Source organism: Glandiceps talaboti, chromosome 7 (genome assembly GCF_964340395.1).
Source record: "Glandiceps talaboti chromosome 7, keGlaTala1.1, whole genome shotgun sequence".
Lineage (NCBI taxonomy): Eukaryota > Metazoa > Hemichordata > Enteropneusta > Spengelidae > Glandiceps > Glandiceps talaboti.
The window spans coordinates 19,662,280-19,689,631 of record NC_135555.1 but is presented as its reverse complement, the minus strand read 5'-3'; the positions used below and the strand labels follow the sequence as shown (position 1 = coordinate 19,689,631).

General features: G+C 33.1%; 1 long non-coding RNA gene across 1 annotated transcript; it reads right to left on the bottom strand.

The window, feature by feature from the left end:
• LOC144438064 (uncharacterized) lies at positions 1–27,106 on the bottom strand. Its single transcript, XR_013481023.1, has 3 exons — positions 26,890–27,106; positions 1,577–1,681; positions 1–79 (listed from the first exon to the last, which is right to left on the bottom strand). It is a non-coding gene; the product is annotated as an uncharacterized LOC144438064 (long non-coding RNA).
• Between the last annotated feature and the right edge of the window lie 246 nt (positions 27,107–27,352).

Below are 27,352 nucleotides of genomic sequence, written 5' to 3'. Positions count from 1 at the left end.
CTAATCATACTTGCCTGGACATAAGATGTCGTCTCTTTTGAACTTCTTACTGTACACTGTACTATATACATTGACTGTCCTGTAAAACAAATAAAGTAAGTAAACACAGTACCAAGCGAATGTACATGTTTGTTCGATCATGAGAATATAATTGCATCATAGATCACAGTAATGGAAGAATTTGAATAACGGTATATGTATGTATGTATGTATGTATGTATGTATGTATGTATGTATGTATGTATGTATGTATGTATGTATGCATGCATGCATGCATGCATGCATGCATGTATGTATGTATGTATGTATGTATGTATGTATGTGTGTGTATGTATGTATGTATGTATGTATGTATGTATGTATGTATGTATGTATGTATATATGTATGTGTGTGTGCGCGTCTGTCTGTATGTCTGTCTGTCTGTCTGTCTGTCTGTCTGTCTGTCTGTCTGTCTGTCTGTCTGTCTGTCTGTCAGTCTGCATGCATGCATGTATGTATGTATTACTGGGACTTCAAAAATCACAGATATAGAGCTAAACTTAATTATGTTCAAATGATACCAATAGCAATCGATACATTTGTTCTGTATGCATGGGTAAATGTATGTATGTCTGCATGCGTATCCCTATAAATTTGAATAATGTCATTTCAAAAGCCATTACACCAGTTCCACTACGTGAATAGATTTATATCACAAAGTCATTTTAGATTTCTTATAGTTTGGCATACCATTTTGCCAATTCAGGGGTATATCATGTACTAATAGCCTACAATAACAAGGTTGTTGCATTCCAGCAATTATTATGTGTAGGAAAACAAACTTAATATCACCCTTACGGAAGGCATTCAGTTTAAATTTGGTACACTTCACTGGGATAAACGACGGGGATGAACGTAGAACTTCTTGTGCAGCTAATCTAATTATCAGACAAATTAGATGCTTATTGTAATTAATTGCAGCAACTAATATTAAAGTCGACATATAGAATAAATTCACGACCACCTGTCGAAAACATATGTCACATGCCACTAGACCCTCTAAGCTGGACACATTAGATTCGACACCTATTTCGTGTCGTACTTAGGGGACGAGCATTTTTAACTGACTGACTGTGTGGGTGGGTGCGGGGTGTTGTTTTGGAGTTGATCATGAGTGTTTTCAAGCTGACCCCTCCATGACCAAAGACAAAGTGAACCCACCAGGAAAGACCACATAATTATTCTAAAATGACTATCCCACTCTCTGGGAAATTCGATGGGGGAGAGTATGGGAAGGGGGTATTCCCCTCCTGCATTTGAACGTGTTGACAAATTACAGTTCAGGAGTCATTCCACTGCACGACAAATGCACTTCTAGTTTTCCAAAGTGACCCCCCCCCCAATTCAAGTGGTGTTCTCCAAACTGACCCCACACTTCAAGTGGTATTTTTCAAAATGACCCCCCCCCCCCAGTCAGTTAAAATAACCACCCAATGTGTCGACTTCAATATAACTAGATTAGGCACATGAAAAGTCCAAGATTTATTCCGGGTCTTATGGTAATAGGAATTATAATACAAATGTAAATATCCATACCTGTATTTGGTACACATTTGAAGGAACATATTGCCAAAGTTACCATTACATCTTACTGTATACCTCTGTCTTATTACCCTGCGTATTTGATGGGAGACAGTTGAGCTGTAGGTGTTCGAAAAGTGAAAACAACATCTAATTTAGCATTGTCGATAGGTTCTCATTCTCTTGATGAGTAGCAATGAATATTACTATTACCTTTCCTGCCTTCCTCTCATCGTTTTAAATCCTCTCCAATCATTCATAAAGAAAAGGGCAATTGAACACGGATACATAAATACGCTTCTACGATCAAAGAAACAACCTATCTGGCTGCCTACCTACCTACCTAAACGTATATACGTACGTATATAAATAATATACACATATATACATACATACATACATACATACATACATACATACATACATACATGCATACACACATATGTACATACATACATACATACATACATACACACATACATACATACATACATACATACATACATACATACATACATACATACATTTATTTTATTTTAGGAATTTGTAAGGTTTCTTGTGACGAGAAAGTATTGAGGTTAAAGGAAGAAAAAAATCATTTTCTGTCTCGGAACGCTGGAACCCCTTGGAATTAATAGTTTATTCTCGTCATTCCCAGTCTAATCATTTTTTTTTAATTTTAGGCGTGTTCTATTGGGTTCTATTTGGTACATGCGAACGAAAGAACTTTTCACACGTATTGGTGACTTATACGTCACCTGTCACCAATCTTGCATTCTGATTGGTCGAGAGCCCTGCAGATACACAGGCGTATTTTTCACCAACAGCCGTATTTTTGCTTGTTGTATCACGTGATCACTGCACGTCCCCTTGTAAACAAATCTAGCAGACAACTAGAGATCGAGCTATAACCAGCATTTCCAGTGTCAAATTTGTTGTCAATTGAACAACATATCACCGTTGTATACATTGTAACAAGTCTTTGAACTGTACTTTTCATGTCACAGGGAAATAGTCAAAAATTCCACACACAACCGTGAAAGTCCAGTGACGGCGAACGCACGGTCGTCACGCGATCGTAAACATGAATTCCTAAATTTATGAAGGATATGAAAATTACCACCACAGAGGGTGTAATTTTTGCTTAACTAGAACAACAAAGCATATCACGAACATCTATGTACATTTAATGGAATACAGTACGCAAAACAAAGACGCACTCATTTTTCAGCTGATGGTTATAAGTTTGAATATATCGCTGACTGATATGCAAATAGTAAACATTACGTCATACTACTGAGCAAACGCGCACTCTGATTGGATGATAAAGTTAAGGCTGACATGTAAACAACCGCGTTGCAGATCAGAGCGGTGCATGATACTACGCTCAACAGTATAACGCGGAAGTGATTTTATTTTAAAATGAAACAGCATTTTTAGACATTCAAAAATGAATTCATAGTCGCAGGTGACGTATAAGTATGTTATTTACCAAATACTGTTCCACATCTTGCTGCTCGAGGTAATTTTTCTGGAAAAAATTACCTCTCGCAGCAAGATATGGAACGGTATTTGGCAAATAACATATACATATAACCGGTATCACGCGCGGTTGTCGTTCTGTTCCATTACATTTAGATATGTTCAGGTATTAACCTAACATTTCTGTATCTCGCCAATATCTCCTTTGAAAAAAATAATATTTATTCGAAACGTCGGATTTTACATCTATTTATACGGACTGATTTATAGTTCCATATGCATTTCTTTCTACATACATACATACATACATACATACATGCATACATACATGCATACATACATACATACATACATATACATACATACATACATACATACATACATACATTCATACATACACATACCTACATACCTACCTACATTCATACATACATACATACATACATACATACATACATACATACACATGTACATACATACATAAATACATACATACACACACACATACATTCATACATACACATACATACATACATACATACATACATACATACATACATACATACATACATACTTACATTCTAACACATACATACATACATACATACATACATACATACATACATACAGATATTCATACATTCATACATACACATACCTACCTACCTACCTACCTACCTACCTACATACATACATACATACATACATACATAATTACATTCTAACATATACATACATACATACATACATACATACATACATATATTCATACATTCATACATACACATACCTACCTACATACATACATACATACATACATACATACATACATACATACATACATACATACATACATGCATACATACTTACATTCTAACATGCACCTAAAAACATATTACAAGGCAAACACCAAACTTAATCTTGCCAGGTGGACCTGAGATGACAATTTTGCAAAATTGCAGATGTTAAAGTCAATATTCGGAATACTACGAAAAAGACCATTGTAAGTTGCAATACATCTCTGCTTTTCCAAACACTAATTCTACTGACATCAACAAGTGAAATGTCTAGTTATCCTCTGTGGAACATTAAATAGCAACTAAGAAAGAATATACGGACTATCATAAACATTATTTACACACTTGTATAAGAGTACTATGTCTAAAAATATCCTCCGCTGAGAGAGGATGGGCAAATCGAAAAATTCGTATAAGTGTGCATACTTATGACGGTTAAAATTGAACCCGGTTTTGTAACAAGGACATTTGATGAATTTTTCCTTAACCCTTTCAATGCTAGCCTGTGGGTATTTTCAAAGGGAACCAAACGATTGAGCCGTATTCCAGAATACTTCTATTTAACATAAGTAACATAGAGAGTTTTAAGAGAAAGTATGCAAGAGAAATAGTTACAGCTTCTTTTCATAAAACGCAGTATTCTAAAAAGCTTTGTTGACAATAAGTGGGATATGCTCCTTGTAGCTTAAATTGTAAGTAAGTAAAATGTCAAGATCTTTGATTTTATAAACTCTAGATAATAGCATCCAACACATAGTTAAAATGCAAAAGATTTTTCTTATTCGTAAACGAAATGTTAAAGCATTTATCAATATTCAGTACCATTTTCAAATCGAGACACCAATGATACAGACGCGAAAGGTCGTCTTGATGGAGGAGGAGTATATATGATGTACGTATTTACATACATACATACATACATACATACATACTAAAGTGATTTCATAACGGCATGTGTACATATGAACGTGCGGTAGAATGTATTTGTGTTTGTTGTGAGCTGCTATAGAATTTGGTCTCCCAATTGGAAAGAAGTACTGACTGATTATTAAAAGGAGCGACGGAGGATAACATAAATGAACTAAATATATAAAATTGACAACTACTACATCACCTATGAAAACAGAGTGTATATTTTGACATTGTGAACATGCATGTACAAGTGTTATTGAATTATGTGGAAGAGGTACCTATGTTCATGTTATCGCTTATAGAGTAAGGCACTGGTAAGTTTCTCCGGCCGGGGCAGGGGGGGGGGGGTGCAGGAGGGAATGGGATGGATTTGTGCACTCAAAATGTATGGGTTATAATGATCTATATAATTTTTATATACAAAATACAAAACACCATAATGCATAGAAAAAAGATTCAATATGTGTAGTAATTGAGCACCAGTCAATTAAATTAGTGTCCTTGACTATAAGATACGTCGTGTCGTTCCACCCTCACCGACTTCCTCTCGTGGGCAGGGTTGTGGTCGATACCTGAGGGCACCCTGTCATGGCGTACCTAAATATACTAAGTAAAGTCCGTAACATACAAGAAATGCAGCTAAGAAGCATCACTATTGCAGATATAGGTAAGTCAGGTTTTTTTGTGTTAGAGAGCGTCAGGTGCATATGCCTAGTACCTGCAATATATAATAGAATTAGAATCTAGTATGTTGTCCCTGGACTCTGATGAGATGTAGTAATTTTTATTGTTGGTAACATGTATACGTAGTGTCTCAAATACAAAGTACATGTACATAATCGTTAATCTCTTATATGTAAATAACAACCCCAATAAACACTAACATCATTATGGCAGACTTTTGTGATTGCTTAAGAAAGACGTGATGTTAATGACTGTGGATCGCTTCATTTGAAATTATATCTCAGTACCTCATTGGGAAGTGATAGATTCGAAGCCACAGGTAGCAGTTAATAATGTTGGGTTCTTATATAGCGCTTTCCCATTACGTGCTCAAAGCGCTTTGCAATTATTACCTCTGGCTCGGATCAGAACAGCACAACGGCCCTTTAGTCTTCCTCAACTCCCCAGGGAGCATACAATCCATTGCAGCCATTTAAGCGCATAGGATTAAAGCATTCACATTGCAACCTACATCCTACCAGGTCCCCAATTATACAGCTGGGTTGACTGAGGCACAGACGTGGTTCAAATCTTGCCCAAGGACTTTAGCCACTCAGAAACAAACAGCAGGCAGCGACGGGGCTCGAACCTGCAACCTGTAGTTTCCAAGCCGGTCACGCTAACCATTCACCAATCGAGATTCGAGACTACACCACTGTCACTAGTATTGTCGACAGTCGTTCGTGCCTTTTTGCTACATTTTATCTAAAACTAATGTCGTCGCCTCACTCCCATCCGGAGCAATACTATAACCGATGTACTGATTATTTCGCAACATCACAGTTTCCTATCAGTACACATGTATTCAGTGCTAGCTACGGAGTGAGGCGACGACTTTGTTTTAGATGAAACGTAGCAAAAAAGGCACACAAGACTGTCGAGTCTATGTCACTAGCACATGCAAATATGTATATTATCTTTTATCACTGGCTATAGACGTGAAGTGCCTAGCTAGACACGATGCTGCAAATTTCACCCACGAAAAGAATCAAATTTACTGTTAATGACAAGGATCTATGATACTCATGTTGACTGCCAAATACTAGCATTCAAGAGTTCCAACCATCAAAACACATGAGAACACACCATGAAATCCCTTGTGAATTACACACGTTTATTCCTAATACTTGCACCTGCTGTCACCATGCCTTTCAATAAACCCTGTAAAAACTGGTAAATACGCCGAGCTGCTCACAACGGCAAGTTCAAATCAGCGCCATGTTGTCCTGATAAACTAAAAATAACTTTCTGACTATAACCGCGAGAGAGGGCGCTAGTAGTATATAAAATGGTAGTTTTGGATCACTTTTCGACAACCCCTTTTTTCACCATTTTAACTTTAAATAAATGGCTTAATCTATATCAAATTTGAGTAAACACAAAAATAACACTGTCGTTCCACTGTCATTATATAGTGAAGGGTATTTGAACCATGTACGACAGTGTTACGATCGACAGTGTTACGATCAACAACTTATTAATACTCACACCCATTGTTTAATTGAACGCATCAGCGGGTTCAAAAGGTCAATACACTTACAATAGGCATATGACTCATTGTGTATGACGTCATTGTGTATGACGACATAGTTCTTCCCCTCTGTATGACCTGTACAGTCAGTATGAGAGTAAATTAAGATTGAAGACAATAAAAACAAAAAAAGGCAGGGCTATATAGCAGAGTAGCAGTTTTTACAAGTTTTTATTTAAATAACGTTAATTATTTTTTACAATAATTGTTTTATTTTTAAAAATGTTTGACGCCAACGTAAACGCCACCAACTAAATCTTATCTCTGGATATTCTGCTTTCCATTTATCCCAAAATCGTTTACGAATTTGGTTCTGTGAAAATGCTTTCATTTTCAATTCTGGTATTTGAGTGGCTTCCTGATATTTTCCTAAGTGTAATAGAATTGCTTTTATGATCACACTGAAGTTGAGTGATCGATATCGTGTTGGCTCTACATGAATTTTATTGATTGATAAAAATAGTCTACTAACAGTTAATAAAAGAAAATAATTGAGATTATACCTCTTAAAAACCTTTTTAATATGGTTTTTCGGATCATAAATATTTTGACTTTTTCTTTGCTCATGAAAACTTTCATCTAAAGGTTTATTAAATGAAGTACAGCAGTTAAAATAGTGGAATCTTCCATATATGTTACCACAAATGTTTTTACAATCGTCACGAGGTATATGGAATTTTCTTCATATGTTACAATGAATAACATCATACCAGTTCATTTTTGCCATCAAATCACAACAATCAGAAAAATGGGATTTTCCAAACAGTGTACCGCAAATGTTAGTACAATCACGGGTTGCATCTTTACATAATTTACATATTTCCATTTTAAATATATTTTTTTTGTTAAATAGACTAATAATATTCCACCACCAGCTAAATAAATATATTGATATAATTTCATATTTTCCAATGGTCGATAATACTCGCTAAATTGTGGTTCATTTGTGAGACGTTCAGTCTGAGGATGATATTCTTAATATAAATTTAAATTTTGATCAGTCAGAACCAGATTTTGTCTCGCATGGACATCTAAGTTTTTTTGTTTCGCTATAAAATCTATTACTTTTTGTCTATGTTCCAACCATACCTCACAATCTTTATTGAAATTCTCCAAAGCTAAACCATGTCTTTTCAATTCTTTTTCATGTTCTTCTTTTGAATCACCAGAAAGTGTCTTACCTAAATAACCAGCTCCAACAAAGGCAGTTGCATTTAAAACTGCTCCACCAACCATCATCGCAATTGCCGCACCCATTATGTATATATATTTAGATATATAAAATTATCCTTTGTAAGTATCAACTTGTAACATTTTTTTGTTCTGACATATCTTTCTCCAATACTGTCGCACTTATGGCTATTGCAAGACAAGCAAACTTCTTGAATGAAACACTTGTTTTAGGACTGTCTGGAGCCATTTTCATAGTTTTATCTAGTATTAAACTATTAGCTATTGTTAAAGCAGATAAAACTGCACCATCATAAAGACCATTCAAGATTAGTTTAGTATAGTCTGTCATTGTGTATATATATAATATATATAAAAAATAATTATTCCATTTCAAACAGAGCATTATTTTCAACTGGTTGTGGTATAGTTAATTGTTTAGTTTATAATATATAATATGATATAAACCAGCTACCCCAATTACTAGTGAACCAAGAGTTAATAAAATCATAGTAGTATTAAATTGTGATCTTTTATTATCCAACTGTAGGGAAAACTCAGTCGCCTTTATTGGTTCCATTGACTCTATCGACTCCTTTGACTCTATCGGTTCTTTTAACTCTTAATTTTTTTTCTTTTTTTTTGTTTCAGCTGAAATTATTGCTAATGTTTTACCCCATGCAACTCTACCTGGACTTTTAGTTTTACTTTTTGTAGTCACAGTTTCTGTTTGAGTCTGTTCTGTATCACTCATTTCTTACACTATTATATATAATACAAAATATTTTTACTTTAATTTTTTGAAACTCTTTTCAACTAAGTCAAGTTTCAAGTTGTTTTCAAGATCTTGTTCAATAACTTGTTCATGTTGACTTAAGTCATTCTTTTCAACTTGATTAAAGTCATTTAAGTCACTTTGCTTAGGATATGCAAAGTTGATGTTATTTAAAATAGTAAGACCACCACTTGTCAATGCTAAAAGAGGACCATAACTGTACGCTAACTTTCAAGTAAGTTGTTTGAATTGATTTGTAACAAGAAAATTGTTCTTCAAGTCATCACTTAATTTATTCACATCATGCACTGGAAGCACAAGTCCTACTAATTTACTAATCCCAAATAAAACTCCATATACAATATTGTCACTTACGAGAGAACTGTAAGTGCTTTCATATATCTTATAATACTTTTTTCAATATATTCGAGAGTGAAATTTTTTCCCAAGAAAGCTTTTGATTGTCCAGCAGCAATGATACATAGCAATCTTTCTCTGTATTTAGTTATTGGAGACACCTGTTCTGGTGTTGTTGATACTGATTCAACTGGCTGTAAAATATCTGTCAATGTTTGTTCTATTTTGCTATATAATATAAAAATATATTTTATTTTATAAAAGAAGTAGATGATAACTAATGCAATAAATAGCCATAAAATATCATTGATTAACATTATACCAGATCTATACTATAAGGTTGTCTTAAACGAAACACTAATTTGCTGTAAGGAGTATATTTTAATTGTTTTATAAATTCACTAATTTCCATTTTATTTAATTCCATTCCGTAGTTTTCAATTATCTCTTTAACATCATTTTTGCTTGGTGTGTAATAGAGAACAAGCATGCCAATATTTTCTCGAAATGTCTTGGCGATACTCGTAAATTGTTGCGTAAGTACCATACGCTAATATCATCATGACGAGCTGAAAATGCCAATTTTGTTAAAATATTGACACGAGATTTGACATCCTTCGTGAAAGCGCAGTCATCTAGTATGATTAGACTTTTTGTATTTTTATAACATTCATATGCGAGTTCAATACTTTCATTTATTTTTTCTATGTTTGGAATCATTATAATAATGTCTGACTCTTTGTAAATAAATTTTTTATCGTAAGCTTTATTGTTTATGAACGTCGGACAGATTATGATTATATAATCGAAGACATTCTAATACGTTTGTAACAGTTGCATAACGAACTCTGTTTTACCCGAACATGTCGGAGCACTAGTAAGCATATTGAAAGGGGGTTCAAGCCAGATCATTTTATATTAATATATAATAGATTTTAATTTAGATCTTTCAATATTGAGCTTGGCATCACTTATAATGAAAATATTTGCAGCTATTCTTTTTTGCGGATCTGTAGCCTCTCGTTTAATTTCTAGCTGAACCCCATCTTTTGTATTCATGACTTTCAGACCACTACCATGAAACGTATTATCTTTAAAACTTCTTAAATCAATAAACAAACAGTATTTTTCCAACAGAAAAGTGGCTTCATTTATCTTCTCTAGTTTAGCAAGTGCCATAGAATAACGTCTGGCTTCTTCCCAAAATTTTCTAGGAGATAATCCCTGTGCATACACTTTATTTGCGATGCCTTCTATCATTATTGCAATAGAATTAATACTAGGATTAAAGAATAGTTCAGAGTCTAAATCCTTTTGTTGTTGTGGTTTGGTGAATAATATGAAAATCCCTTTCAAGCTTCTACGTGGTATATTAATGTTTTCGTTAATAATTGTATCCGTACCAGAGAAGTTATTTGTTCTGAAATGTTGGATAAGCTCGTAGAGAAAACTTTTACCACTGTTGTAATAACCTTTAATTTCCATAGCTAACTTTGGGTCTCTTATCGTCTCGTATTCAAGTTGAATACTGGTTGAAGTATAATCCCATCCATCCATGTCTTCACTTAACAGGATTTGGTTAATAGGAGCAGGAGTAAGTTCCCATTCGATATTACTACCTAAACACGAAGGGTATACAGCTCCATGTCCATTTGTTATAGGATGTAATTTCGCAAGATCGATCGCATATTCTTTACCGTATGCCTTATGAAGTGCAGCCTCTCCTAAGAAATCCCTGCCACTGACTCCGTCAATATTATCACTTCTCAAATTTTCTAAGATTTTCTGACTGAATTCCATACAGTGTTTTCTTTGTTCTATCCGAATACAGATCTTTATACGTTTGTACTAAGTTGTAGCCTGATAAATCCATTAATATTTCTCCTGCGAATTTTAATACTAGTCGACTGATGATATTGGCAGACAGGTTTTGAACAACAAAGTTTTTATTATGACCTTCTAGTTTAAGATTGAAGACGAGATTGAATGTATCTGTTAAAACAACAGTGTCCTCTAATTTTGGACACCTGCTATATAAAACTTCACCGGGTTTTGCATGATTTGGATTATACGTAACAACATGATGAGTTCGCTCTCCTTTACTACCAAGTGCATTTAGTTTTGAGTAATCACCTTGAAGTTCTTTATTGTAAGGCATTTTCTTACACTATATTATATAAAATATATATATATTTTTATTTTCGTTTAAAACTCTGTTTAAAAATCCGTTTATAAAGATATACTGCTATTGCAGTTGCCAACAACCATACATGCTCACCTATAAATCCTACCACTTGTTCCGCTGTTTTTAAAACAAAAGATACAATAGAACCTATAATACCCGGCAGTGCCATCGCTGCTTTATTACCGAGCCATTTCAGTGCATCTGCAACACATTTAATGACTGCTTTGACTGGCCCACCACCACTACCACTACCGCTACCACTACCGCTACTAGATTTGGTGGGTACTCCTACTGCAACAGCTATGGTAGTTATGACCAAACCGAGGGCTGTTGCCAATGAAACGATAGTAACTCCATTGCGTTTGAAAAGAATTTTTAGTTTATCTTTAATAGTGAGTTCTGGGTCTTTGAGTACTTCTTTCAAAGCAGATGTCTCAGCTAACTTATTGTAACCCATTATAAGTATCAGATTCTTTATTATATTTTAGGATATTAATCTGAATTCTGCCTAATTCCTTTTTTTCATCTTGTGTTAATTCTTCGATTTTTTGTCTGTTTCCCAATTCTTTTTTTTCTAACATACAAATCTTCTAAACTCTTGACTGCTGTATTAAGTTCTTTACGCATGACTGTATATTCAGGATTAAGTTCATTCCATTCTTCAATTTTGTTTTCAACCTTACCGATTTCATCTTTATTACCTGCAGTATCTCTTCTGAGGTAGGCCTGATGGTCTCTTAAATGACCAATCATTGGTGGTGTGAGATCTATAGCTTCAACTTCATCCACATTTAAAGGTTCTTGTTTATTAACTGAAGTGTCTAAGAAAAGTCTATTAGCAGCTTCAGTACTAATTTTACCTTTTATTGTATTATAGTTTACCTTTTCTTGTAATCCGTTGATTTTTTTATGTTATCATACAACTCTCCATCCTTTCCTACATATGTATTTAATCGCAATTCAGTTTGATTAACTGCCACGTCACTTTTTTAATAACTGCGTCAATAGTTTCTTCCAATACTTTAGTTTTTAATTCAGTAAGTTTATTTACTGCAGAGACTGCCGGGTCTGCCGGGTCTATGAATGATGTTTCTTGCTCCGTTGACTCCAGCAAATCCAGCGAATCTTGTTCATACTCTGTCATTTCCAAGTCTTCACTAGGGTCTTCATTTACATTTTCCTTTAAATGATCAATATCAAAAGGATCAAAGTCAGCCATCTTAAAAATATTGCCCAAACTATTATTCCAATCGTTGAATATTCATGAACAATGTCATGCTCTGGTGTACTCGTTGCTACCGCTTCAACTGCTGCTACTTCTGCTACTGCTTCGTCTGAACTAGCGAGTCGTTGAACTGGATCATCATGACCTTCCATTTCCTTTAATGCTGATTTTTTCACATCATTGTTTATGTTGTTATAACCGAACTTCATATCTTCTGTCGCCTATTGTAAGAAATTGTTATAACCCACCACATTCGTATTCAAATTTATAATCATTTTACTCGGGGTTAACCATAAAGAAGGAGAAATGGCTAGATCTAACTTTACCCTCGTTGCATTAATTACATTTTGATAACGAGGTATACAATTATCCTCGTTGATGCCTCTCGTCTCGTCCTCAAGTAATGAAACCATTTTTGTCTCGTTTCTTGACCGGCTCTGCCAGAGTCTGCTATACTTACTCGCGTGTCTGCTTGACTTCCTAACACAAAATATACATAAGCTTCAATTGATCGATTCATTCATCCTAAACCTGTACTGTTTTCTCAAACGAAGTAGTTGTATAGTTTATAGTCGGCATTTTGAAATTTATGCCAATGATAACTCCTGCGAGCTGGATCAGCATCAGGTAATTCAACCATTGTAACTTGAAATTTATATTGGATAGCTTTACCTCCCCACCACTCACATCCGATACCTATACCATTGTTTCCCGATTTGTCATACGTGAATCTGAAATCTGTATTATAATCTAGTCTGAATTCATCGCATATTCTATGATAAGTCGGTACATCGATTAAATTATTGACTTTACTAAATGTATCGACATCATCAGGTAGTGGGCAAGAAAGCTCATTCAGTATTCTTCTTATCGTAAAGTACACGTGAAATCTAAACCAGATTTAAACTGAATGCCTCCCATAAGGGAATCACTAATTATGCAAAAAACTAAAAAAAACTATGGTAACAGGCTTTGTTTTGGGACAAGCGTGCTTTCTTAGGTTAATGTATGTAAGAGTGTATGATACTACTTAATGCAGTCTTAAGATATAGCCTAATTACCGAAAAATCATTAATTATGCAAATTATTCATTAACACTGTAAGGTACATCAACTAACTTTATAGGACATACACAATTTGTTATGGTTAATGTATGTACTGAATTGTATTGAAATTGAAGCATGCAGTCGTAAGATATAGCCTAATTACCAAGAATCATTAATTATGCAAATTATTCATTAACGCTGAAAGGTACACCAACAAGCTTTACAGGACATATGCGATTGTTATGGTTAACGTGTGTACTGAATTATATTGGAATTGAAGTATGTATTCTTAAGATATAGCCTAATTACCAAAAATCATTAATTATGCAAATTATTCATTAACACTGTATGGTGCATCAACAAACTTGATAGGACATATGTGTTTTCTTATGGTTAACGTATGTACTAAATTATGCTGAATTTGAAGTATGTATTCTTAAGATATAGCCTAATTACCAAAAATAATTAATTATGCAAATTATTTATTAACGCTGTAAGATATATCAACGAATTTTATAGGACAAATGTATGTTGTTATGTTTAACGAACATATTAAATTATATTGAAATTAAAGTATGCAGTCTTAAGATATTGCGTAATTAGTTGATTTCATTAATATGCAAATTTCTCTAATTAAACATTAACAGATCTGGCTCAAAACCTAATCAGGTCTAGCTATTACCCTAAAGATTATATATCCCAAATTTCATTACAATTGAGCCAGCCGATGTTTAGAAAATGATGACACAGACAGACAGACAGACAGACAGACAGACAGACAGACAGACAGACAGACAGACACACAGACATACAGACATACATTCCCCTTTTAATACCTCCCGTACCCTTCCGGGAGGTAAAAATGATTGAATCTGTTTAGGAATATTTTCATTATACAGATGATCGTGAATACTAACACCGCATCCGGTAGTAACCAAACAACAAAATTTAACTGTTGGTCCCTGTAATGCATATTTGGACCTTTCAACCATTTGTTAGCACTGCCTGCATTTTTATGAATTAATATATAGTTTTGAATATATCTCTCAGCTTTATATTGAATCGATCAGTTTTACTTACATAAACATTCATGTTGACTAATATGTCTCGTAAATCCATGGATAACTGTTTATTAAATGGTTGATGTAGTGCATAGTTAGCATTTTTATTTAACGTAAATGGTGGTTGCTGAGGCGGCTGAATTTTTACTTTTTCTTTGACTTTGTTGTCTCTGGTAATCCTAATGTCCACATTTTTTCATGGTCTATATAAAACATACTAATAAATTTCCATATCTATCTTGAAATATACGTAGGTTCCTAGTATCTTGTATTATTTTAAGAACCCAGTATTCATTCAAAAATCTAGCCCCTTGGCTGTCCTCTGAGTCTGGAAATAAACCTAAGAATTCAATACGTTTAAAAAAATTCATTTTTTCGACTTCTTTACAAAAAGATAAAATAATTTGATAAAGGGATGTATCTTTCAATTTTCCCCCTGGATTTACAATTAATACGTGCATATTTTTTTTCTGAAGTTATCCCATTCCAGCTCTACATTAAAACCAAGGACGTCTTTGTACTTATTTAAAAATTTGGTTATATTATGTTCTCCAAACATGTTATCCTATTATATTATTTTAAAAATATTTTCCCAAGAATTGACTTTATCGTCATATCCTAATCATTTTACCAATGCGTATTCATGACCTTTGATTTTTTTCTTACATAATATTTGTTCAACTTTATATTCTTTAGTCATATCGAGTGATAATTCTTGCTCATAAAACGTGCCTTTAATGTCTTCTCCCGATAAGTCCTCCAGAATGTAAACAATAACGGGACCAAAGATTTTGAAAAGTTCACGTGTGTAGTTTGGTAGCTATCCTTTGGGAAACACATTCTTGTATTTGGAAATTTTCACGGTATCACCAATATTAAACTTCGGAGTTCCATATTCAACAGTGAGATAAGCACCGTACAAATTATACCAAACGATATTTTCATTCTTTGATAATGATGCTTCCTTCAGAGTCATGTGGATTGAATTATGATAAGTATTGTTATAACCATCCACTAAGCGATCTAGTACGTCAACCCATTGTCTAGTCTGTTTATCAGTAAAATATGTATACATACGTGATTTAAGTGTCCTGATGAAACGCTCAACAACCGATGCTTTTTTATCGGATTGTGTACTAAACCACTCAATTTCATGATTTTCAAAAAGCTCTTTTACATGCTTATTGTAAAATACCCGACCTTCATCAAATTGAATTTTATTTGGTTCACGGTCTTTGAAAATTAACTCAAAGGAGTCAGCCATTTCAATACCATGTTTTGATTTCAGTGGTATCGCCCAGGCATACTTCGATAACACATCGATAACAGTCAGGGTGTAATGATACCCATGGTCATTATTCATCTCCACAATGTCAGCTTGCCACTGATCATCAATTCCATAAACAATTACTTTGCGGTAAGGAAACTTCTTAATTGCTGGTTTATGCATAGTGTAAACTTCTTGTAGTTCCAGCCATTGTTTCAATTCCTTATATTTTATTTTTTTCTGGTCTTCTTTAATCTTACGCAACAATTTCGTGATACCGCTGTATGCTAAATCAGAATTGTAATACAAATCTCGCAGATACTGGTCCATATTAGTAAGGTGTTAAATTATAATATATAAAGTTACTTTTTTTCAATTGATTTCATCTCTGATTTTGTTTCTGGTTCCAGCTCTGAATAACCATTCAGTTTATAATATTTCAAGTAACGTTCCAAAGGAGGAGTGTAATTAGCAGCTTTCTGCATTTCAAGAGACTTCATGAATACTTCTTGAATAAATTCTTGGGGTGTTTCAGTGTATACATTTGCCTGTGTGTATGTTAATAATTCCTTGAAATGTTGATATTGTAATTTCAAAATGTGATAATTTGTCTGTTAGTTTTAAGTTTTCATGAACAACTGTAATAATTATTGGAACTGCAGCTAATATACTAACAAAAACTGGTATTGTGGGAACTGCAGCTAATGCACCAGCTACTGAAACAATCCCACTAGTAATGAGTGTTGCTTTATTAACATGACTTAATAATTTGTAAGAGCGTCTATATGCACTACATACTTGTGTGAGATAATCGATCAAATCTTTTATTATTTTAATATTTTGGTCAATCATTTTGTGGTTCAGGTTTTATAAAATCGCATCACATATATGTAAAAATATTATTTTTAAAAGGTTTGATAATCAAAGTGGAATGAAAAGTTATTCTTGTATAACGACGATTGAAGACCTTAAAACTAATAGTGACTTTAACTTTTTTTCAGTATGAAATAACCGAGACACAGATGCTGGTATAATTTGTTTATTTATAACGTATGTTGAATGAGATATTTTAATTTTATCATCGAATTTTATATCAAAATTAATTATTGATCTCTCATTAATATCCTTAGGAATACTACCGGAGTCTATAAAATGTTGAATGTGATAAGTTCCTGATTGAATAAAGTAATCGTTTCTATCACTATCAAATATTACTTTATCCATGTTTATTATATGAGAAAATTCATTTACCAATAGCCTAACATTTTTTTTATGATCTAATTCAATTATTGCAATTCCTTCCTTTATTATAGGTTTTGGAGGCAGTATAGGTTTTAGTTTAAATGTATTATTTTCATATTCTATGTAATTTTTAACACCTGTGATTGGTTTTATGGATTTAAAATTCCCAAGATCATTAAGAGATAAGTTTATTGATTTGTTCATTGTATATAATTTAATCTTTATTAAATTTTAGACAAAAAAAAAACAGAGTCAATAAAACTTAAAGTTGTTTATTTTATATTAACAGTTGCATAATAAAAATATTCTTGTCCTGTTTCATTTGATTTTTGTAATCCATCTGATCTAATACAAAAAGGTATTAAATTGTCACATATTCTTGACGGTAAATAATATTTCATAATTATTCCATTCTTATCTTGAAAAGCCCCTATAAAAACACCATATTTTCCCTGTGTTTGATATACACCTGTTACTTTATATATTTCATGTACTGGTAATTCTATCCATTTTTTAACAGTTTGCTCTGTTAACGCAATATCAAATTCTTCTCTAGTTAAGTTATTATTTGGTTGATTGATTAAATTTTTAAATGCTTGAGTTGTCTTATTAATTTTCTTAATAGATTTTTTAAAGAAATCAGGAAGAAGTAAAATACCTGTCAATTTATTAAGTATTTGGTTTATTGCCTCCAATTCTTTGTTACTCATTTGCTCAGACATTTTATGTGTCATTTGTGCCATTTTGTATATATACTATTAATATTTTTTATAGTTTAAATTAAAAAATATTAACCTTTTATTAAGTGTATTTTGAGTGGACAAAAAAATATACAAAATCAACTGAGGTTTTTTAATAACTTGTATAATATATTAACACAACTATATTTAAAATATTGTTGACCTGTTTTGTCAGAGTTCTGAAGACCTTCTGATCTTATACAAAATGGAACTGATAAAAATTCTAACTGTTTACCAATACGTGATGGTAAATAATAATGAGCTTTTAAATTGTCATTTTCTATTTGACCTATATAACTTATACCAAATTTACCAGTAATTGTTTTTACTTCAGTTACTTTATATATTTCATGTACTGGTAAATCCCTCCATTTTTTGTTCTTGTACTGCTTTGTTAAATTGATCTTGTGTTGGAATACAACTTGTTTTAATTTGTTAGATTTGTTAAAATAAGTTTATGTGCCATTGTGTTTGTATATTATTAATATTTTATTTGTTTAAATTGAAAATCTTTCATCTTTTTTTTTCACTTTTTTTGTCAGACTCAAGTTAGACAACATGAATTATAAAATAAACCTAACATATTTTAAAATCTAAAAAAATCATACGTTTCAAAGTTATTGTTCTGATATGTATAAACTTTAACCCTTGTGTTATTTCAAATAACATTTCATTTTCTTTTAAATTTCCTGTAAAAGTAACATCAATATTTTCGTTATCAACATGAATTTCAATAGTTAATAATGTACGTTGTTGACATGATATTGAAATTCCATCCAAAAGAGTATCGTATACACTCTCAGTATTTAATTTAATACATTTAATAACAATAACACCACTGGATAGTTGTCCATCATCACTTCAGTAGCAGTAAACAATTTTATTTTAGCTTCATCATCAATAGGTTTCAAACCAAGTACATTAAACTGATTATCATAAAATAACTGAATATCTCCTTCTTGAAGATAATAACTACAATACCATTCTCCTGAATTTATAATTCTACGAAAAGTATTGTTAATTTTTACTATTGTTTTTATAGCATCCAATTTTAAATGCAGTTTTGGATTCAGAAAGTCTAATCTAGGATCTGCTTCCGGTAAATAGTGTCTAATATCAGTTAAACTAAATGTCTTATTATTGTCATTATAAACCATCACATAAGGAACTCGAGCAGTTAAACCATGGGCAATAGTTAATGGCTTTTCAATCAATTCAACAAAATCTTGTGGTAATTCAAAAGTATAGAACTTACTATCTCTGTTGCTATACACAAAGCCAAATGGTACATGATGTTTTGTTACATAATATTCTTCAATTGTCTCATCTATATCATTTAGGTCTACTAAATTATTGGTATGCTCGTGTGATTGAACTGCTGCTGGTTCTAAAATAAAAAATTTAGATTCATTTTTCCATTTTAAGACAAAATCTTTATTATTATAACATCCGGATAAATATGGTTTGGGTGTGAAAACATCTTTGAGTTCATTAAATGTAAATACATGTGGATCTACCATACCTAATCCAAAATTTGATGGCATATTATACTTCGTATATAATATATATATATATATATATATATATATATATATATATATATATATATATATATATATATATATATATATAACTCGGTGAGTATCAATCTGCTAAGACAGTGCTCTATACCGCAGTGGCAGAGCGTAATAGTTTTGCAAAACTATATATATATATATATATATATATATATATATATATATATATATATAACAATGAAGTTGTAGATAAACAACAAATCTAATGATATTACTATCAGTTTTACAGAAACACTGACTGGTTGTAAACAGATACGACTGTTGGAGTGTAAAGTATATAAATCCTGGTACAATATTACTAAAGAAAACAATGAAATTACTTTTAACGCTAACGCTAGTTAAAAAAATAGAATCATGTAATTACAATGTAGAAACATTAACACAAGCGATTGGTAGAACAAAAGTAATTAATTTTAAGAGAATTTTACCAACAGGAAAAACACAGATGATACTCAGTGATAATGTTAAAGTAGATTTTTCAAAACCTCAGAATTTTGCGAGGGTACTTGGTTTTAAAGAGAAAGAATATATTTCATCAAGTATTAGTCCAAACAAAGCAGATATTTTTCCTGTGACTGAATACGTAGTCTACTGTGATATTATAGATACACCTACTAATTACATCAATGGGAAAAGGTCTAATTGTTTACAAATTTTAACGATACAGGAAAATAAGGGTGAAATAGGAGAGCCTGTCACTTATTCATTTCCTGCTAATGTTCCAGTACAAATTAAGAAAATGAATATAACTAGTCTTCGATTTTGGATAACTAATCAAAATAACGAACTAATAGATTTTAATGGTTATCCAATTTCATTTCAACTCGAGCTTACTTAAATTAACGTGACCATATGCTAACGTGTTATGACGATCAAGAACATAACGTTAATCATTAAAGCAACTTAAAGAAGTTTTATTGATTTTGTAACTACCAACCTGGTGATTTATCGATCGTATAGTATTCATGGAATGTTTCATTTGTAAATTTTCAAAAAGTACTGTCTTATATTCTTCATGAGTAATATTATTTTCTATAACTAATTTTTTTATACCTTTTGCTTTACGTGTAACATTCTCTTTTTTATCTTTCTCTTTTTTAACTTTCTCTTTTTTATCTTCTGCTTCGGAATCAAACTCTGAATCAGACTCTTTTTTGTCTTTGTCTTTTTTATCTTTTGTTTTGGAATCAGGCTCCATTATGTAAGAGTACATTTTATTTCGAAGTCCAATAAACTCAATTATTAGTATGCCTGCACACTCGTCTTTGAATTTACCAATTACGTTTTTGTTATAATCAAAGTAATATGGACTTTTCGGTGAGTAATCACTATTATCAAAAAGGTCTTTATCTTTGTAGAAATCTTTATAAGAATCATTGGCTTTAATTTCATACATTAATGAATCTGTATCTGTGAATAATAAGTTAGCTCGTGGTCCATATTTTTCTTTTATATAGTTGTAATGAAAGTCATACATTAAAGTTTTAGACAAATCAAGAATACTCATTCCAACATATAAGGGTTGATTTAGGGTTAATCGTTCTTTTTTGTTTTCTACTGCTACTAGATTTTCGGTTATAATTTTTTGCATGACAAGCATTTGTTTAGATACTAATTTCCTGATTTGTTTTTCTGTTATACATAATTTTATACTACGGTGTTTACGTACATTCATCATAGTACGTCCAAAGACAGAATTATTCATTAGTTTGAAGAAATCTTTTTCGAATTTATTTCTTGCTTTCTTTCTTTTTTTCCGTGTTAAATAAAATATATTGCGACATCCATTTTGATTGATTAAACTCAATGGCTCTGTGAATTTTAGTGACTTTTAAACCGAGTGATAAATATTGTTTTAAGTTTTGAAAATGAAGTACATAATTTTTTTTCAGTCTCAGAGTTGTAGTTAATTTCTCTATATTTCCACATTTGAAGTCACATATCTTTTTATTATGCGGAGATAACATGTCATCAGTAATACATAATCTCTCAGGTGCTAAAGGATAATCATTGTGAAGATTATGCAATTCGTCAGGGTATTCAAGATCAACTTCAATGATTAATCCATGGTCACTCTCATTGGTGTACTTACTTAAGTCAAGCTAATCTAAATCAACCCATTTAAATCCATGTGTTGGTAAAGATTGTGTCATTGCCCAACCATAGAGATTATTAGCATCTAAATACATGATGTACTTTGTTTCCTGAGTTGGATCATAGTCTTTCATATATGGATTGTTTGCCTTTGCATGACCAGCAGATATATAAGAAATACCTCCACCAAGACCTTTTTCTATGAAGAGATACATATCTATATCCGTTAATAATTCAAGTTTGATTTTAGTCATTTTTAGACATGCATCCCAGGATAAACCAGGAGCACTGAAATAATGACAGGGATCGAGGTTATAGTATACATTACATGTCTTTCGGAAATTTTCAAATACATCAGTTAAATAAAAGTACATCGGTCTTAAGGTATAGATCATGATAATCACCCATCGTTTGCATATCAAAATGTTTCCAAACATCTTGCGCATGCTCATAATCTTCATCATCTATACCAGTCTCATTTAGAATGGAATAGAATTTTTCCTTTAGTGGAAGATTAATGTCATTGAATTTTTCAATGGAATCCATATAGTCATAGGGGTATACACCCTTCTGTGTTAGTAATTCTAAGCTATCGGGGAATTCTTGTTTTGTGTATTTGAAATCACTTATGTTATCTACGAGGTTTTCTAATGAAGCATTTAAGAAATTTCAGAGACATGGAGAGAGAAATGCAGAACGTCAGAAGAGAAGTCACTGATTCAACCTTAGAGAGTGGTCAAAGTATGGAATCACCTACTAAAGACAGCACGAGTGGCATATCAGCTGATGCACCAGAATTTATACCAAGAACTGCGAGTTATAAGATGGAAGAATCAGAATATGAAGACAAACAGAGTGATACACCAGATGGAATGAGTGTAAGAGAAGAATCTCAAAGTGTGGAAATAATGGAATCGGAAAACGAATCTGTTGAGAGAACTCTACCCAGGAGATCTACTAGAATAAGACGACCACATGACAGACTGACTTATGCACAGATATGTCAAAAGGATGGTGAGAATGAAATGGTAAAAGACCTGAAGACTATATTTGCAGAATTGCAGAACATGATAGTGGGACAAGGACAGAGATTGTCCTATTTGAAAAAGAAACTAGCTGCACGTAAAGAGTAGAATGGTTATGTGGAAATTGGTATGATCTATTTGTCACCTCTGTCAGAGAGACAGCAGAATGGACCATACCCAGCACTTGGTTGGAGACAACTAAGATGATGACCTAAAGAGTATCTTTAAGAATGGTAAAATTGGTTGGTGAAGGTCGGGAGCGTGTAAAGTGTTCAATTGCTCGGGAGCGTGTAAAGTGTTCACCTACTTGCCTGTGTTTTGGACGTTTCTATTTATGCCTCAGTACTACGGAAGAAGTATTTGTAGACCCTGGTCTGTAGAAGAAGTGTGCCTGAGAGCCGACGACGAAGAACAGAGTGTCAGGAGAGAGAGAATTGGAGCTGAGAAGAAAAGACGCGTTGCTGAAATCACTGAGCTGAATTATGAAGTTGAATGGTACAGAGAGCTACTCGTCTGCAAGTACATGTATTTCTACCTGTGTGGAGTGCACAGTGTTTAGTAACTTACTTACTTATTTTGCCTGTAAATCTAATGATGTTGTCACTGTCCATTGAATGATTTATTAGTCTGTATTTGATTCTTCTTACAGCTGATCTGAACGATGAATTAATTATACTATCATTGAATACATTAATTCCATTGAATAATTAATTAGTTTGTATCCGATTCTTGATACAGTTGAACTGAACTATGAATTGTCCCAATTTTAGTTAAGATCTTTAACTGTGTGTTAGATAAAGGTTTTTTTCCAGAAAGTTGGTCATCGGCAGTAATTGTGCCAATATTTAAAAAGGGTGATGCCAAAGATCCCAGCAATTATCGTGGTATTAGTTTAGTAAGTCATTTAGGTAAATGTTTCACATCCGTAATTAATCAACGTTTGCTTACATTGTCATCGAACCAAGATGTTATTACCGATGCCCAGTTTGGCTTTATGCCTGGCTTGAGTACTGTGGATGCAATATTTGCTTTGAACAATTTTATTGCTAAATCTTTGTCAAATAGAAAACGTTTATATTGTGCATTTATAGGCTTTTGACTCTATAAACCGATACAAATTGTGGTATAAACTATCAAAAAGAGGTATACGGGGAAAAATCTTGAAAATAATTCGGTCTATGTACTTAAATGTCAGGTCTTGTGTCACAGTCAATGTCTTCCAGTCAGATTTTTTCTCTAGTACTATTGGGTTAATGCAAGGAGAAGTATTGTCTCCTATTCTATTTTCATTGTATATTAATGACTTGGAAATGGGATTTTTGACTAATGATTGTATTCCCTTTGATTGTAAATCCTTGAGTCTTTTTCTTTTAATGTATGCTGACGATTTGGTACTATTTTCTGAAAGTGTTGAAGGGCTACAAAGCCAGCGGGACTATCTTTGTAATAACTCCCATGAATGGGACCTGGAAGTAAATATTCGAAAAACAAAGGTCATGGTTTTCAGGAAGGGTGGTAGGGTGAGAAATTTTGAGCAATGGGTCTACAATGGTCAAATCCTTGAAAGAGTTGATAGATTTACATACCTTGGCATTCTACTTTACTATAATAACAAATTTAGCGTGGCTGAAAAACAAATAGCGGAACAAGGTAGAAAGGCTTTGTTTGCTATGTATCGCAATACCAAATCACTATACCTGAACCATGAGACTTTGATGTCATTATTTGACTGTTATGTCGGTAGTATTTTAAACTATGCATCTGAGGTATGGGGTACACAGAAAGGACATTTCATTGAAAGGGTTCATTTAGATTTGTGTAAACGAATACTAGGTGTGAAGAAGTCTACATGTAATGCTATGGTGTACCAGGAGCTTGGTCGGTATCCAATGAAATATACTAGAATGTACCGTATGATAAGCTACTGGTGTAAATTATTAGACACAAACAATTGTATTTTGAAAGGCTGTTATGAATATATGTATGATAGAGTAGAAAATGGTAACGAGGTGAATTGGTTATTTCATATTAAACAGGAGTTACTGTCTTTAGGTTTCGGCAGTATTTGGTCTAATCAGTGTCTGGATAAAAAGTATCTTGTGGTTATTAAGCAAATGATTTTTTATCAAGCGCAACAGAGCCTTACGGCACAAATTGATGAATCGCCAAAATGTGTATTTTATAAATACTTGAATGATGCATTCCGTTTGCAATATTATTTGGGTAAGCCGATACCAAGTTTGTATAAGAAATTGATTTCCAAATACCATCTCTCGTCCCATAATTTAACTATAGAAACTGGGCGTTATCATGGTACACTAAGGCGTATGAGAAATTGTCCACACTGTAATAATGATGTCGAGGACGAATTTCATTTTATACTTAAATGCCCATTATACAGAGAATTACGAGTCCGTTTTATTAAGCCATATTATTGGAAAAAAACATCCGTCTTTAAACTTGTACAACTACTGTCCATGGAAAATATAAAGCAGCTTTGCAATTTAGGTAGATATTTAAAACAAGCAGGCATCCTACGTTCTGTGCATATATTAATGTAATTTGTATTAGTACATTCTCCACCACGTTTTCTTTGTGACGATTTTTGTTTTTCTAGCTCTGTAACTGATGAGCAGAAATTGCTCAAAGTAAATAAAGAATTGAATTCATTCCTGACACAGTTGATCTGAATGATGAATTAATTATATTGGCATTGAATACATTAATTCCATTGAATAATTAATTAGTCTATATCCGATTCTTGATACAGTTGAACTGAACTATATATGAATTGATTATATTGTCATTGAATACATTAATTCCATTGTAAAATTAATTAGTTTGTATTTGATTCTTGATACAGTTGAACTGAACTATGGATTAATTATAATGTCACTGAATACATTAATCCCATCGAATAATTAATGAACTTCATTGATACTTAACCTCTGATTTGAGTACCTTGATTGGTGAATGAAGACTTTAGAACAATAATAGAATCTAGATTGAATTTATAGAGTGTTACGTGGGAATATCCCGAGTTTCCTACAAGTACTAAGTATTTCATTGAAGCAGTGCATTCTGAATTGAGATTTTGAGATGCCGGTATCCTACCTCGACGATACTCAGAATTCATTGGAAGTTAATTGAAGTAGATGTTAGACTTTATTGTGTTTGCCAGAAGTATTTGAATATTGAACTATTTTATACTTGGCATAAGTCATTAATCCGTCGAAGCATACTGTCCAGTTGGATTACGATTAATTGATGACACATATTGTATTAGATGTTTGATGCATGTATCGTAATTGTACGTATTGAGTATTTTTGGTACGTATTCGTATCTCTTGTGATATAGATGTGAACATTGAAAACTCAGACTTTGTGTGGTTGTTGTTTCTTCATAACTGTACTCTTAACACTTGCATCCCAAACAAAAGCCAACCGCGACACCTCAGGCCCCAATATAAATTATTATATGCAACTGGTACTTGTTCATAGCTGGGCAACAGGAAATTGGTTACGATTTGTAAACAAAACTAATGAGCCTGAGCTCCTTGAGGTTAGTACTGTCTATGTGTATAGTTTATAAATGTACTAATATATGTCCTTTGATTATTCAAGTGTTTACCTGACCTCAGGTTGCGTCTAGAACTCGATTCGAAACCAAACAATAGCTCGATCTTTGAACCCGTCTTCACGTGACTAGACGCGAGCTCTCTCTCACACACACACACACACACACGCACGCACGCACGCACGCACACACACACACACACACACGCGCGCGCGCGCACACACACACACACACACACACGCGCGCGCGCGTTCATGACATGAACTTGATTTGTGCGTTAAGTTTTGCTTTGTTGGCAACAATGCATGTTTGTTTGACAAAATAAGAAATGTCTCACAAATCATTTTAGCGCTGGCGAGTTATTCGGTTAAGATTAGGTATCGGTGTTCAATTCAATATATTGCTTGTTTCACACTTGTTATACCAAAGTTATTAAGTAAATATATAGTGTACATGACTGTACCACATTGGCAAAGTTTGTTCACACGTTGTGTATGCTGTTGTCACATCTGTACATACAGTACAAGGGAGGGTTAACGTACCTGATTACGCGGTTACATTTCACTTTCCCACTTGATGCCTGTTTGGGCAGAAATACCAAACACGATATGACAAAGACGGTGACAAACATGAACGAGTATATGTCTTTACACTTCATTGTCAGCGGTAATCAACGCGTTATCGTAGAGTTACGTTGTTGATCCTACTTGTGGGGATATTTCTATCTCTTCTCCACCCTACGCACTGAACATATACGTTAGTCTGTATGTGTATTCAAATGATCGTAGTTGTAATGAGTGTTTGTGTTATCAACATTGCTACGCATGCCATGTCACGTGTTGTTTTGACGCAAGACTACCGTGGGAATGTAAATAACATTCAACATGTTAGGTTCAAATGAGTACATTTTTGCACCATTTGCAGTTTCGAAAGTGGATTGGAATGCTGATATAAGACGTCGACAAACTAAAAAACACATCGCTGACAACAAGAGCGCTACTGTGC